The sequence below is a fragment of the Clytia hemisphaerica genome, unplaced genomic scaffold (genome assembly GCF_902728285.1).
Source record: "Clytia hemisphaerica strain Z4C2 unplaced genomic scaffold, Clytia hemisphaerica genome assembly, whole genome shotgun sequence".
Lineage (NCBI taxonomy): Eukaryota > Metazoa > Cnidaria > Hydrozoa > Leptothecata > Clytiidae > Clytia > Clytia hemisphaerica.
In genome coordinates this window covers 51,497-68,914 of record NW_027103942.1, presented here as the reverse complement: position 1 = coordinate 68,914, position 17,418 = coordinate 51,497, and the positions used below count along the sequence as shown (strand labels likewise).

The window sequence follows — 17,418 nt, the reverse complement described above, 5'->3', positions numbered from 1 at the left end:
CTCTCGGGCTGATGTGTTCTTGGGTTCTGGAAAAGTTTAACTTTCCTATCTAGGCCTATCTACTCCCTGGAAAATAAATAGAAGTATTTTCGACTCTTCGTTAATGTGTTCTGACTGAGAATTTGGAAAATTAATTAATAAAGATTTTTTGCGTATGTTTTCTGAATGAATCCAACTTACAGAAAAAATGCCTAGATGGCCAAATCGAAGAGGAGTTTGGGTACGTTAAAACTCACGAACTCAGACAACTCTTCGCAGGATTCGAGGATTAATAGCACTGACAGCCAACACGCGAAAACCCCACCGGTTGTTGCTACGCGCCGGGCGGCGGGGTGTATAATATAAAAATATTTACGGCACTGGACCTCCTATCTGATGCTACACATGGCGTCACAAAACTTAGAGTCCATGTGCCAACATCGAAACCGCGCGAACAGGCTGGTCTCAATATGGTAGCCGCTCACAGCGACATTAATAATTCAGAAAATTACCAACAGACTGGCAAAACAAGAACCGACTGTCAAACTGTAAACATTAACATTGAACATCAGGAACATGGACAACAAACAAACACACAAGTTTGATAAGGATGACTTGCTGCTATCAGTGGTGATCATTAAGAAATCATAGCATACAAGGTATGTCTGAAATTTTTATTCCAAAATATATAAAGTAAGGCAGGGAAATAAGTATACTTAGACTACTGTCTGGACTGTACGTACTCTGTATAGTAAAACAGAAGTAGTGCTAGTGGTAAGTTTTAAGTTTGCCTGATATGTCAATGTGTGCGAGTAACGAAAGTAAGTTAGGTTGTTGGTTCAGTTGGTTGTTGGGGTATGGGTATGGCAAAATTTCTTGTCAAGAATTTACGAATTTGAATTAAGGTAGGTGAGTATGTCAGTCAGGCACATCCTGGCAAATGAACGGGGTGAGCATTTGCATGGGGTATTCGTCACCCAGTGTAAATGAGATAGGACGTCTCAGGCTAAAAGCGTGAAAATGAATAAAAATGAACTTCGAACTGAAAAAGGGAAAAAAGTAAGAAAACTGGGAACTTTATTTTTTCTTTAAAAGTTTCTTCAATCTTCGAAGACAAAATTGACCCATGGAATAAAAATTTCATCTATGCAGTTCTTTGAAATGAAGCAAAATATTTCCATATCGGTTCAATTGAACTGGGTATTCGGCGCTATTACGTCACTTTCGTTTTCGACCCCGTTCATTTGCCAATGGTCGCAAGTGAAAAATACCCCGTTCATTTGCCAGGATGTGCCTGGCTGTATGTTGTTCGTTGTCAGTGTTGTGTGTGTGTGTGTGTGTGTGTGTGTGTGTGTGAAGTGATACTATGTTTGGCACAGTACTGCATTGACAAAGCCAAGTAAAAAGAAGCTTTTTTTGTCTGGGAAAAGATGAACAGTTTACCCTCAACCCCAAATTAATTATACCGTGAGATCGGGTAACTTGCATCAGTGGAGGCTAACATGCATAACCCTTAAATGAATAATCTGGCTGGTCATTAAAATATAAAGTTACTTAAATCAAAACAAATATGGTAGAGAAGGGCTGCGAGCTGAGCTGCTTAGTTGATTTGTTTTAAAATTTTGCTACTTTAATTTAGTCAGTCATTTGATGGTTATGCAAGTTTTCCTCCACTGATGCAAGTTACCCAACTTCACGATATTATACTTTATTTATGATGGCTATAAACTATTTCTCTTAAACTTGCTACCAAAATACTTACATCAGACCTATTCCAATCCTCATGGTCAAATAGACCTTTTTTCAAAGAGGACGTCCTGTTGAATAATTATGTAGTCCAGCCAAAAAAAACAATGGTAGAGGCATGCATAATTATGCATGGTTTTATCATTGTTTTTCTGCTGGACCACATAATTATTCAACAGGGTGGCCTCTTTGAAAAAAGGTCTATGGTGATGGCTTCTCCATAAAAGCAAATAACACAATGCAAATATATTGCAGGAATAGTGTCAGGACATGCAGGCAACCTAGTAGGGTTGGGTATGGTTGTGGTTGGGTTTCAGATTGGCTGGGAATTGGGTCATTATCAGTTAGTGTCAGAGTTGGAGCTCGATCGAAACAAACACTTTTTTGTGATTTTCTCTTAATATAGTGTAGTTTGTAATCTGTAGTTTGTACAATAATAAATAGCAGCCACCAGAGAAATTCTCCTGGCTTGTATCAGTAGCGCAGTGGTTTGAGTGTTGGGTTTCTGATCATATTGGAACTTTGCATTTAGTGGGCTCGTATGAAATGATTTGTCTTTCGCAATAGCAATATTCGACTTTCAATGCATGTCTTGTAGTACTACAGTTGCCATTCAAGCTTTGCTGGTTTCTTCACTTCAGGTTCTACACACAAATCACCTTGCAAATCGTAACCTGCCCAACCTGATGATTGTGAAGATTTTTTTCAAAGCTGTGAGCATTGGTAAGTGTGCATATTATATAACCTCATAGACCTAAGCGGGCACTTGATTAAAAAATGACTTTACGTGCGGCCCAAAATTAGGCCTTTGATATTTTAAACCCTTACAGTGCAGGGAAAATTTAGCTTAATTTGAGTAAATTTTCAGGAAAAATATACTATGATTTTTCAAATTCTACACCCTGTAGAGTGTAGTGCACTTTTCCCCATCTTTGCTCATTTTGACCCAACCTGACAAGCTTGGAAAAGGGACCCTTAAGGGGTGTACATACAGTAGGTCATCTACCTTGGGTGCCACCCCCCCCGGCTCATAGACCATTTGCTAGCTAGGATGTCATGTTGAATATAATTAAAAACTTCAGCATCAAAACAATGATAGTAGTTAAAAATGAATGTACACTTATAATACTTATGCATAAACCTGTCATTTTTTTATGGTGGAGTTTTTAAATATCCAACATGATACCCTAACTACCAAATGTTCATTGTTCAGTCTAACATGTCCAGTCTTTAAAATTGAAAGATTTTATAATGTAGTAACCTTATGTACCTAAACTACCTGGGAATTTCTCAATGAACCCCACTCTGAAACTCAAAATGAGAAAGAAACTCAGCAAACTTGGAACCCACTAGCAAGTCATTTGTTTACCTTTAAAGCATGTTTTCTATTTCTGTGGAAATTCATCTTTAACATGAACCATCATGCAACTTTTTACATTCAGATTACAAAATTACACAAGGGAACTAAAAAGGTTTTAAAATTGTTGCATGACATTTGTCTGTATTAACACTTTTAGTTACTAAGTTTTCAAGATATTTAAATCAGGACTGGATAACTTTTGAACTTTTGAGGGTGTGGACATCTTTTCTTTAGAACTGTAAAATTTTCACTCTATAGAGATTTCCAAAAGAAAGAATCTTTTGGAAAATTACATCACAAAGGGGACATAAAAATTTTTGGAATAAAAACTGAACTTTTTACAAGGGAAAGTACAGTAAACCACCTAAACCATATCTTTTGCGTCCTTAAGGAACTAAGCTCATAGCTCCAATAGTAACTTCAAAAGAAGATCCAGACCTTGCCTGAACAATGATGGGTCATTCTATTTTAAACTGATACATATAAAAACAATCTTGTATCTTAAATTGCTGGCAAAAGATTATTTAGTATCAAACAAGAAAGTATACTTGAAATTCTAAGTTTACTGTACTAATTGGATATTTTGCAGTATTTTTCTCGTGCTCTTTCAATTTAAACATGCTAAGAAAATTTTTTTCTTCAAAATCATAGGTTTCTTGAACTGATGAACGTATTACAATCTTGAATTTGTTGAATTGTTTCTCTCGATTATTTTGTGTAAGTATTTATAGAAAGTAAGTATTATACAAAAGATCTGTGATTATAATTTGAAATTCGCATACATTACATGAGAGTTTGACGAGAGCAATTTTATCATCCATTCTATTTTGAAAATATTTTAATTTATAGTATTCATAATTTGAATCTTTTTTAAGGGATTGATAGAGGCTTCCAATATCACTCAAAGGGAGGAGTAAGAAAAAGGTAATATGTGCAGCAAGTTAACTGCAGACTGGAAGATAACTGCAAAGTGTTGGTTTTCTTTAGGTCGTTTTGGAAAAATAGAGTAGTCATGTAGGGAGTGTAAGATTTAAAAAGTAATAGGTAGCTGACCTTGTGAGATCTTTCTGGGTATCTTAGAATATTTGAAATATGGATGAGGGGTAAGGGTAATAAAGAGTTGCTGATTTCTTTAAAAAAATAAAACATGAAATTTCATCTTGATAGCACTTACTATTTTGTTTTAAGCAAAAAGCCAATTTTAAATGATAATCTTCAAAACTCGAGTGACGCCTGATAGTCCTATCAGGTTTAGAAGTATCATAGAGTGTCGCTGATTTTTTTTCAGAAAACCATGAAAAGAAAATACAAATTTTTAACACGTTTACTACATATTTGTTTAAAAGCAAAAAGTAAAATCCAATTTTTGGACAATCCTCAACACTCGAGTGACGCCTGATAGTCCTATCAGGTTTAGAAGTATCATAGAGTGTCACTGATTTTTTTTAAACCATGAAAGTACAAATTTTTAACAGAGTTTACTAATTATATGTTTAAAAGCAAAAAGCAAAATCCAATTTTTGATAACAATCCTCAACACTCGAGTGACGCCTGATAGTCCTATCAGGTTTAGAAGTATCATAGAGTGTCGCTGATTCTTTTTTAAACCATGAAAGTACAAATTTTTAACAGCGTTCACTAATTATATGTTTAAAAGCAAAAAGCAAAATCCAATTTTTGATAACAATCCTCAACACTCGAGTGACGCCTGATAGTCCTATCAGGTTTAGAAGTATCATAGAGTGTCGCTGATTTTTTTTAAACCATGAAAGTACAAATTTTTAACAGCGTTTACTAATTATATGTTTTTTAAATAGCAAAAAAGCTAAATCCAATTTTTGATAATAATCTTCAACACTCGAGTGACGCCTGATAGTCCTATCAGGTTTAGAAGTATCATAGAGTGTCGCTGATTTTTTTAATCATAAAGATACAAATTTTTCACAGCGTTTACTGCATATGTTTAAAAGCAAAAAGCAAAATCCAATTTTTGATAATAATCTTCAACACTCGAGTGACGCCTGATAGTCCTATCAGGTTTAGAAGTATCATAGAGTGTCGCTGATTTTTTTTCAGAAAACCATTAACAGCGTTTACTACATATGTTTAAAAGCAAAAAGCAAAATCCAATTTTTGATAATAATCTTCAACACTCGAGTAACGCCTGATAGTCCTATCAGGGACGCCTGATATTCCTATTAGGTTTAGAAGTATTATAGAGTGTTCCTGATTTTTTTTCAGAAAACCATGAAAATACAAATTTTTAACAGCGTTTACTACATATGTTTAAAAGCAAAAAGCAAAATCCAATTTTTGATAATAGTCTTCAACACTCGAGTGACGCCTGATAGTCCTATCAGGTTTACAAGTATCATAGAGTGTTGCTGATTTTCTTTTCAGAAAACTATGTAAATACAAATTTTTAACAGCGTTTACTACATATGTTTAAAAGCAAAAAGCAAAATCCAATATTTGATAATAATCTTCAACACTCGAGTGACGCCTGATAGTCCTATTAGGTTTAGAAGTATCATAGAGTGTCGCTGATTTTTTTTCAGAAAATACAAATTTTTAACAGCGTTTACTACATATGTTTAAAAGCAAAAAGCAAAATCCAATATTTGATAATAATCTTCAACACTCGAGTGACGCCTGATAGTCCTATCAGGTTTAGAAGTATCATAAAGTGTTGCTGATTTTCTTTTCAGAAAACCATGTAAATACAAATTTTTAACAGCGTTTACTACATATGTTTAAAAGCAAAATGCAAAATCCAATATTTGATAATAATCTTCAACACTCGAGTGACGCCTGATAGTCCTATCAGGTTTAGAAGTATCATAGAGTGTTGCTGATTTTCTTTTCAGAAAACCATGTAAATACAAATTTTTAACAGCGTTTACTACATATGTTTAAAAGCAAAAAGCAAAATCCAATATTTGATAATAATCTTCAACACTCGAGTGACGCCTGATAGTCCTATTAGGTTTAGAAGTATCATAGAGTGTCGCTGATTTTTTTTCAGAAAACCATGAAAATACAAATTTTTAGCAGCATTTACTAATTATATATTTAGAGCAAAAAGCAAAAGCCAATTTTCGATAGTGACACCTGATAGTCCTATCACGTTTAGAAGTATCACAGAGTGTCGCTAATTTCTTTTTTTTTTAAGTTATAAGATATAGAGAACAGGGACAAAAGTACGAAGATTTTTCTGTTTTTTTTCTTTCGAAAAGAAAGAATACCAAAATTATAGTCCAAACCCTTACGTAAACCCTTCTTTTATTGGTCTAGTTTAATTCTCTTCTTGTAGAATTTTAAACGCTCTCTTTACCTTTTACCCTTTTCTTACCCCTCGTCCTTTGGGCCCTGTTGAAATGTTTGAATTTATTTATACAGTATTGTGATTATTTACTGTTTTAGTAGCTAACACTACGGGACTTGAAATAAAGTATTATTTACTACTTTTAGTAAACGTTAGTATATACTCTTAGGTTCCAAATAAACGGCCCCCCCCCCGCTTGTTAATTTTTCGAAAATTTTCCAACCCCCCGGACCTTATTAGGACCCCCCCCCCCGTTTATTAATCTGTAAGAATATTTTCAGCTGTCAAAGAGAAGGCCCTTATTATGCTCTAAATAGCCTGATTTTAGCCTATTTTTACCTTATTTTTGGGTTTCAGAAGTACAATTTCCAACCCCCCCGGCAATTAGGTCCCCCCGTTTATTAAAATCTAGAAAATTTTCCAACCCCCCCCCGTTTATTTGGAACCTAAGAGTAGCTTCTGATTCCCTCAAATTCAACTACCTTATATAAAAAAGAAAAAGTACTTGCTGAAAAAGTTCACGTCTTTCTTACATACTCTTTAAAACATATGTATGTAATTTTTAGTGCACTATGGATGAGCTAAATTCTTGGTTTTCAAATAACTTGTTTAAAACTGATGGACAGTATTGCGCTATATCGAAAATCAAATGCAAATATGACGCAGAATCTTCAAAAACTAGTACATCCAATGAACTCTTTCAAGAAGCTTTAGAACGAAATCTTGCCAGGAGAAATATCGTTTACACGCTTGGTAGAAAAAGAAATCGAAAGAGAAAGTATGAAAAGATTATTACTGGTGTCAATCTATCGAATCTTAAACAAAGCTCCAGTAGCAAAAAAGCTCTCACCACTGCCAATGCAAATGCTGACTATCCTGAAGTTCTCACTGCGAATGCTGACAATGCTACAGTTCTCACTGCGAATGCTGCCAATGCTGAAGATCTCACTGCGAAAGTTGACAATGCTGAAGTTCTTACTGCGAAAGCTGACTATCCTGAAATTCTCACTGCGAAAGCTGACAATGCTGAAATTCTCTCTGTGAATGCTGACAATGCTGAAGTTCTTACTGCGAATGCTGACAGTGCTGCAGTTCTTACTGCGAAAGCTGACAATGCTGATGTTCTCACTGCGAATGCTGACAGTGCTGAAGTTCTTACTGCGAATGCTGACAATGCTGCAGCTCTTCTCTCTGCGAAAGCTGGCAATGCTGAAGTTCTTATTGCGAAAGCTGACTATCCTGAAGTTCTCACTGCGAAAGCTGACAATGCTGCAGTTCTTACTGCGAAAGCTGACAATGCTGATGTTCTCACTGCGAATGCTGACAGTGCTGAAGTTCTTACTGCGAATGCTGACAATGCTGCAGCTCTTCTCTCTGCGAAAGCTGGCAATGCTGAAGTTCTTATTGCGAAAGCTGACTATCCTGAAGTTCTCACTGCGAAAGCTGACAATGCTGAAGTTCTTACTGCGAAAGCTGACTATCCTGAAGTTCTCACTGCGAATGCTGACAATGCTACAGTTCTCACTGCGAAAGCTGACAATGCTGAAGTTCTTACTGCGAATGCTGACAATGCTGAAGTTCTTACTGCGAATGCTGACAATGCGGCAGTTCTTCTCTCTGCGAAAGCTGGCAGTGCTGAAGTTCTTATTGCGAAAGCTGACTATCCTGAAGTTCTCACTGCGAATGCTGACAATGCTACAGTTCTCACTGCGAATGCTGACAATGTTGAAGTTCTCACTGCGAAAGCTAACTATCCTGAAGTTCTTACTGCGAATGCTGACTATCCTGAAGTTCTCAATGCAAATGATGTCTATCCTGAAGTTCTCACTACAAATGCTGACTATCCTGAAGTTCTTACTGCGAAAGCTGACAATGCTGAAGTTCTTACTGCAAAAGCTGACTATCCTGAAGTTCTCACTGCGAATGCTGACAATGCTGCAGTTCTCACTGCGAATGCTGACAATGCTGAAGTTCTCAATGCAAATGCTGACTATCCTGACGTTCTCACTGCGAATGCTGACAATCCTGAAGTTCTTACTGCGAAAGCTGACAATGCTGAAGTTCTTACTGCAAAAGCTGACTATCCTGAAGTTCTCACTGCGAATGCTGACAATGCTGCAGTTCTCACTGCGAATGCTGACAATGCTGAAGTTCTCAATGCAAATGCTGACTATCCTGACGTTCTCACTGCAAATGCTGACTATCCTGAAGTTCTCACTGCGAATGCTGACAATGCTGAAGTTCTTACTGCAAATGCTGACTATCCTGACGTTCTCACTGCGAAAGCTAACTATCCTGAAGCTCTCACTGCGAATGCTGACAGTGCTGATGTTCTCATCATAAATGCTGACAGTCCTGATATCGCTCCAAACTCTGTCAATCCAGAAAACGTTGCTTTGAAGACCAGAAAAGATAAGATAAAGAAATCACTTTTTGATTTTTATAAAAAAGCAGATACAATGAGAAATAAACTTGATGAGCCCGTATATCATGAAAAGTCATTTTCATTCAGACAGAAAAAAAAAGAATCACACAAATTTAATGCTCTTGTTTTTTCGAGGCATTTTCAAAATTACAAGGCCATGACATCAGTTAATATGCCTTCTGATTGCACAACATTTGACAGATTCTTGGATTCAGTTTTTCCTCCAATGGAAATAACGTCGACAAAATACGAAACAATTTTCACTCGGGCCAAGTTTTCTACATCTGAAACGGAAAAAAGACTGAAGGCATTCCTTTGCGGTTCTTTTACACCGATTCCTGTATGCAGCTCATCTTCAAATTTCTTCGATTTTCTCAAACTTGGTCAGTGCTGAAGTTCTTATTGCGAAAGCTGACTATCCTGAAGTTCTCACTGCGAATGCTGACAATGCTGCAGTTCTCACTGCGAATGCTGACAATGTTGAAGTTCTCACTGCGAAAGCTAACTATCCTGAAGTTCTTACTGCGAATGCTGACAATGCTGAAGTTCTTACTGCGAAAGCTGACTATCCTGAAGTTCTCAATGCAAATGATGTCTATCCTGAAGTTCTCACTACACCTGCTGTCTATCTGAAGTCTGACTGCGAAAGCTGACAATGCTGAAGTTCTTACTGCAAAAGCTGACTATCCTGAAGTTCTCACTGCGAATGCTGACAATGCTGCAGTTCTCACTGCGAATGCTGACAATGCTGAAGTTCTCAATGCAAATGCTGACTATCCTGACGTTCTCACTGCAAATGCTGACTATCCTGAAGTTCTCACTGCGAATGCTGACAATGCTGAAGTTCTTACTGCAAATGCTGACTATCCTGACGTTCTCACTGCGAAAGCTAACTATCCTGAAGCTCTCACTGCGAATGCTGACAGTGCTGATGTTCTCATCATAAATGCTGACAGTCCTGATATCGCTCCAAACTCTGTCAATCCAGAAAACGTTGCTTTGAAGACCAGAAAAGATAAGATAAAGAAATCACTTTTTGATTTTTATAAAAAAGCAGATACAATGAGAAATAAACTTGATGAGCCCGTATATCATGAAAAGTCATTTTCATTCAGACAGAAAAAAAAAGAATCACACAAATTTAATGCTCTTGTTTTTTCGAGGCATTTTCAAAATTACAAGGCCATGACATCAGTTAATATGCCTTCTGATTGCACAACATTTGACAGATTCTTGGATTCAGTTTTTCCTCCAATGGAAATAACGTCGACAAAATACGAAACAATTTTCACTCGGGCCAAGTTTTCTACATCTGAAACGGAAAAAAGACTGAAGGCATTCCTTTGCGGTTCTTTTACACCGATTCCTGTATGCAGCTCATCTTCAAATTTCTTCGATTTTCTCAAACTTGGCTATGTGCTTCCGCAGTTCACACTTGCTGACTCGCAATGTCATCTTGAATTTTCTTGTGAAATATGTCCTTTGTATGGTGACTTTATGAAATCTCAAGGTAGTGGATGCAATATCGGTCTCGGCAGATTTCAAGGTTTTCGTCAGCTTTATGATCACTCAATTACATCGCACCATAAAGAAGCGATTCAATTTTTTGAAAGGTCAGTCTGTCAGGACTTTTCAGCAAGTTTAAAAAAGAAACCAGATCAATACATCAGTAATTACTTCAAGTCGACTGGAAAAGGAAGAACAGTAGCATGTCATTTTTTCTGGGATCATCATTTTGTTCAAGAATTGAAGGATAAAAGAAACATCCGAAGTATGCAGCCCAAAACTCTCTTCAAGAAAAAAGAATTGTGGAAAAAATGCGCTCCTGAACATGGCCATGCTGTTTGTTCCAAGTTTGATAAATGGCGGGAAAAGCATCCTCAAGACTACAATGAACTCAATTACGAGTCAAAGCAATCATACAGGTCTGTGTTTGTACCTGGTAAGTCGGTCATCATATTAAATGGTAAAACTCTTGAAATTGACGGAGGCATTAAATCTTTGGATCCTCCATGTTTGGGTACTGCTTTCAATGTTGGTCCGCATCCATTTACATGTATCAATTGCTATGCACAACGAGTTTCTTTCAAAGATCTCATTTCCAAGCGACAAAATGCTTCCTTGCCAACACGTGAGTCAAGAATCGGCCAAAGAGGTTTTCGAACTTCTTATGCAACTAAAGAAGAAATGGACGAGTATAACATCAGCATCGAGAAAGAAAACAAGGAACTGAAGTTGCAAAACAAAAGACTTTCCAGAACCCTTTATAGCAAAAAGGCGTGGCAAAAAATTCTAATGCAGTCCTATCTGGATGACGACATTAAGAAAATGACTATCGATCTCATCTCACTCTTTGAACAACGCGATAAGCGGGAATCCATACAGTTTGCTTTACTGAAGAATCTGCTCCTAAAAATGAAATCTGGGGTGAATCACAAGTTTACTTTGCTGATAAAAAACGTTGCGTGCCTCTATAAAAACCACCTTGGAACCACCAATTATAGTCTTTTACAAAGCCTTTTTGGATTGCCAGGAAAAACATGTGCTTCTGACCATGCGAAACCTGCGAAGATCAACCTTGGATTCAACAACAACGCCATTGAAACTGCTACTGAGCGGTATGCTAATCGTCCTGTTGTGGAATGTTCCGACGAGGCAAGAACATTGCGTTATATTTCTCCACTCATGGACCAAAATGGCAAAATTGAATTGATAGGTCAATGTTGGGACGCTGATTTGAACCGATGGAATGACGAAAGAAAGTATTTAGATGATATCCTTTCAAAGAATTCAATTGATCAGTACTCTGCTTTGAAAGATTATGTGGATGGAATTATTAAAACAAATCAACTTGCCAAAGACACCGCAATCCACAATTTTACATCAGGATCTGGAATAGCGAGTGAACCAATTGTGTTCCTTGTATGGCCAACCCCTAACTCTGGTTATTGTGGTCCCCATCTACTTAAGATCTGGGATGTGATTAGAAAAAATCTTTTTTGAACGAAGACAATAGCTTAAAAATCAACCCGTTGAATTTGATCGGTCACTCGACCGACTCCGCTGGCTTTCAATTGGCAGCCGCATTATCCTTGATGTCCCCCAACAAGGAAGCTATGAAGGAAGGCGTCAAGTACTTAACATTGGGCATTGGAGAAAGTTGTTATGCTTCACCCTACTTCGGTCCATTGCCTTCAATAGCATTTCTCGATTACGACCATGGATTGCGCCTCTTTTTGAGATGTCTCAAATACAATACGTTGGAAATGAACTTTTTCCCGAACCCCAAAGTGACATACAGTGCTGCCATAACGCACCTGAAAGAGTTAAAACTAAAGTGCGACGAAACGGAAAGTTCATTAGAGTGCCCGTTCAGCAACAATGATTTGTTGTTTGCGCGTTACCTAGATCAAAATTGTGATGCTGCAATTAAAGTATTTCAACCTAGTGTCGCTGATATGCTGGAAAAAAATGTGAACGGAGCAGAGGGGACTGTGCTTTACTTGCGTGCCGTCATCTATTTGTTCGAGCCCTTTTTAAACCCATCATCCGATCCAATATACATGCAAACAAGTATCTCAACTGGCATAACTGTCCTGCGAATTTGGAGGAAGATACTTCAGCTTAAGAAGAAAAGATTGACAGCTGCACCGAAAGCTGCAAAGGAGCCAGCAAAGAGAAGTTTCTTCTTAACTTATTGTTGCTACAAAACTGCGGAAATTTTATTTGCGAGTGCAACATCTTACATGCTGACCATTTTTTTACATTTCAAACATCTTGGCCCGACTGCGTTATCTCCATTCAAATGTGGAACCAAAGCCACAGAGCGCATCATCAGTGAAGTCCAGGGTAAGACGAACCAATTCCAGTCATTGGACGCCCAACCAACACTTTTGGATATCATTCATCGTGTTTCCAAAGTCCAGATGAACCATTTAGTGGAAGAGGAACTTATTGCTGCAGGTGCCAAAAAGCTAAACTCAACAAATCGCCGAAGATTGTCTCATAAACTTCAAAGCGCAAAAGTAACAGAATACAAATACCCCGATACATTCCTGGAGTTTCTAAACCATCAACGGCAAGCATACAAAGATGGAGTCAAAATGGGTGTTGAATTGTACAGGGAGTATTGCGAGGATGGAATTCAATGGTTGGAAAACCAATGCGGTCTTGATTTTCTGCATCAGAATGGTACGGATTCCATTCCTAAAGAAAACTGCTTTGATGGGTCTATTGACAATGTTTATGCACTTCGAATGTTGACAGAAATTAGTCCATCGATCCTTCTAACACAGTCTGTTATGGATAAGGAGAAGAAGATAAATGAATATTTCAAGGCTGAACGCGAGTCTGAAGAGTTCGAAAGCTGCGGAGAAGAAAATATTGAAACAAATCCGGAATCACCTAAACCTTCAACAACAGCCAACACAGAAGATACCGTCGAATCTGAAGAACCTCAAAACAGTAAGTGGCTCATTTCAAGATATATAAACGGGAAATTAGGCTACATCCATTTGACGCAGGCCCTGAAAATGCTTGTACCAAGAGAGTATGTTTCTCGGGAACGCTCAAGGCGACACATCGCTGCTAATTATCTCCCTGACCGGAAAGAAATAAAAGAGGATCACAATGTGATTATATTCCGCTATGTTGTTGCAAAGATCTCGAATGAAACAGTGGTTTGCAAAGTGGCTACATTGAATAGTAATGGTAATTCAGTGATGAGTGTATCAAGTGAAGACGAGAATGCAACTTGTCGCTTAATCCCCCTTCAAAAATTGCGCCAGTATGTTTACCGATTGCCAGAAAAGATCTTGGTCAGCAAGTGGTTGAAAGTAACAAATATCTATGGGGAAGTTGGGCTTGAGCGAAACAAAGACGATTGTCTGGAAGTCATGCCAAATTTTAAGAAAGTTGTAGATACCACAGTCAAAAGCCATGAAGAATCGAAGGATTTAGCTCTGGCCAAGAAGATAGCTAAAGACCAATTACCTGATGAGTTTCAAGAAGTTGAAGACGTATTAGACAGAAGAGTGGATGCCAAATCACATGAGTATGTCTACTTGGTAAAATTCAAGGATTCTGATCACCAACCAGTTTGGCTTGAAAGCTCTTGTTTCGACCGCCCAATCAATTTCAATAAAAGGAAAGCTTTCGATCGAGAAGAGACCGTTTTTGCTACCACCACGTCTGCTTGCGACAGAACAGATTTCTTTGGCAAAAAGGGGAAGAAAAGGAAAGCTATCGATCCTCCAACAAAGCCAGGAAATACAAAGAAGAAGAAAAAAATTTCTCAGAAATCAGTCACTACCTTAAAATCGTTTTCGTTTTCTAAAAAGGAAGAGCATCCATCTAAGAGAAAAAACGAATGGGCAAGTGGCGAGTTGATAAATCGGGCACAAGATAAAATCTCTGAACAACATCCAGAAATGAAAGGCTTTCAAAGTACCTATCTGGCAGAAAGGAATAAATTTGAACCAGCACCTAAAGACTGCGATAGTCTACAGATCCATCATGATGGTACGAATCATTGGGTGTTATCTATGCTGAAGGCAGGCAAAGTTATTGTTTATGACAGTTTGTACACGAAAGTTCTGCCAGCTTTGGCTAAACAACTTTGTCAATGCTATCCAATGGCGATTTTAAACAAGAAACTCGAAATCACATTTCCCGAAGTGTATAAACAAGTTGGCGGTAACGACTGTGGATTTTTTGCTGTCGCGTACACCATTGACATTGTGAATGGACACAATCCTATCGAAGCTTGTTATGATCAGAGCGAAATGAGAAGTCACATGAGCAAATGTTTCACAGATGGAATGATCAAACCTTTTCCACGCATTTCTGGACCAAACCACAGAAGAAGTATCAAACGAGAGGCAGTCAGATACATATCAGTTTCTTGTTTATGTTCACTTCCTGATGATAAAAAAATGCTTAAGTGCTCAACATGTGACGATTTATTCCACAAGTCCTGTGTGAATGAAGAAAACGTCGACAATTGGCGCTGCTCGCATTGCTCACTCGCAGATGGTTTATTTTTCTAATATTAGAACCGTTATTTAATGTTGTTTTTTGGTATTTTTTATGATCGTACTAACAAGTAACGAAGTGAGGAAGCACACTCTTGTTGGAAATTTTGAACATTTTATATTTCTATATTGTGACTATCTTAGGCGAGACCAATTTGATTAGTTGTTTTAGCGACCCTGAAATTCAAAAAATCGAAATAAAAATCTAATTGATTTTGGCAGTACATTTTTATTTTCATTGCTTTAATTTTTCATTTTATCCACGAATTCGAGCCTTTTGTGTCTTTTTGTTTTCTATTTCGCAACAAATTAAATTGGCCTCGCCTTATGGGAATCTAATTTTTGTTTTCTAAAACGCTATTTAATTTGGCGGAGTGAAACTCCTTTTTAGCATGTTTTAGAGCCTTAAAGCAACGATTATCTTTATGTACTTTGCGAACGTTAAAAAAAATTATCGTCACTTCTCTAAGTAGCTTTGTGTACATGGTTGGGTTTTACGTATTTGGATTCTGTTGAATTTCATTTAAAGGGAGTTTCGAATGTATTAAAAATATTTTATAGCTCCAGCGCCGCAACTTTTATATTTTTTACGCCACCAATTTTTTACAGTTCATGCGGGATGGGGAAGTGGACGGTTCTTGTTAGACTTATTGGACTTATTTAACAAAAAAATGTAATATAATGATGTAAATTTGTAGAAAGTGTTTTTGTAATGTAATTTTGACCTTGTTAATTTTGTTATATTTTACAAAAAACTTCTGAAATCTCTTACTGACTCATTTTGTCTAATGCCTAATGATGAGATACCCTAATACATCTAAGTTAAAGAAAGTTAAAACTTCCAATTAAGTTAATCTACTATCCAATTTGAAGACAAACTGTGTATAACTGTCCCTCCCCCTGTGAATAATTTTTGAAATGTTCTGTTAAATATGTACCGATACTCTCTCCGTTAAAGGTAAAATATATTCCTTTCCCGTTTAGATTCAGTATGATTTCAGAAGTTTTTGAGGAATTATAGTTTGAATTGTCTCGATTTCGGTTATGTTATCGTGTTTAAACAATAATTACTATGATTCTATGGTTGATTTTTTGCATAGTCTTCTACACTTGATTCGTTTAAACTCTAATATCAATGAGACATTCAACAGTGTATGTAGTAACCCGAAAGCTACTGAAAACGTTTGGTGGATAGTACTGGACAGAAGAAATTGAAAACACAAGTCATTTACAAAATGACATAAACTAAAGATATTTTCTGCTCTAACAATGGTACAGCATGTATGGTCTTCAACCAGAACTCTGTGAAATCCACATGCTCTTATTGAGCCTGGTCAAAAAGGTCAAACTCGTTACCAGGCCCCAAAGAGCATGGGCAGCAAAGACAAAAACACAGAACACTCAAGAAAGGGGCATGGTGGACTGGTGACTCATACACACTGATCTGTTCTGCAAAATACTCGTGAGTCACCATGAAGGGATGTCAAATGTAAACAACTAAACATTAACTAGTACTAGTTCTAGTTTTATATTTGCATAAGACAAAAAAATGCCTACTTAATCTCGCAAATTCTACGTAAAAATACAAAAATGAAAATGTTTAATAGCTAAGATAAAGATATAAAAAATTAGAATAAATAGGTAATTTATACAATTTTAAATTAGATTTATTAGATTAAAATTCATAAAAGTTTAAAAAGTTCAAAAATAGTACAGTAATAAAATAGTACAGTAATAAAAAGCGTGTTAAAGATAGTACACTAATAGGGTACGCACAATTAGCAGTGTCACATGAAAAAGGTGTTCAAAAGCTAAAGGAGAGCACATACTAGAATCGAGGCGAACAAGAGTTCTACTTTGACCCCTGTTGTCATTGAACCCACTGTGACAGTTCAAGAATCTGTTAATCAAGCAAGGGAAATGAGCAAGTTGTCTAGCGCAGATCTTGAATTTTTTTGAGACACCACTCATACATATTGTACAGCATGGACCTACACCTGATGATTCAAGCACCGGAATCGTAGATGATTCGATGGTACCTTCTCATCCTGTTGGTTATTCGAGCCAGGAGGCTCACCGAGCACTAGACTCGAGCGGGTACTTCCATACAACTAACGGTGGGCTGAGTGATGATTCGGCGGTACCTTCTCATTCCGTTGGTGATTCGAGCCAGGAGGTTCACCAAGCACTAGCCTCGAGCGGGTACTTCCATACAACTAACGGTGGGCTGAGTGATGATTCGGCGGTACCTTCTCATTCCGTTGGTGATTCGAACCAGGAGGTTCACCAAGCACTAGCCTCGAGCGGGTACTTCCATACAACTAACGGTGGGCTGAGTGATGATTCGGTGGTACCTTCTCATTCCGTTGGTGATTCGAGCCAGGAGGTTCACCGAGCACTAGACTCGAGCAGGTACTTCCATACAACTAACGGTGGGCTGATTGATGATTCGAGCAGGCCTGTTTGTACTTTAGATGATTCGGCGGTACCTTCTCATTCCGTTGGTGATTCGAGCCAGGAGGCTCACCAAGCACTAGACTCGAGCAGGTAC

The 17,418-nt window shown here is 37.5% G+C and overlaps 1 long non-coding RNA gene across 1 annotated transcript; it reads left to right on the top strand.

Annotated features, from left to right (window-relative positions):
* The first annotated feature begins 566 nt into the window (after nt 1–566).
* Nucleotides 567–4,362, top strand: LOC136809940 (uncharacterized). The gene is made up of 4 exons (XR_010847037.1): nt 567–638; nt 2,367–2,448; nt 3,737–3,802; nt 3,961–4,362. It is a non-coding gene; the product is annotated as an uncharacterized lncRNA (long non-coding RNA).
* The last annotated feature ends 13,056 nt before the right edge of the window (nt 4,363–17,418 follow it).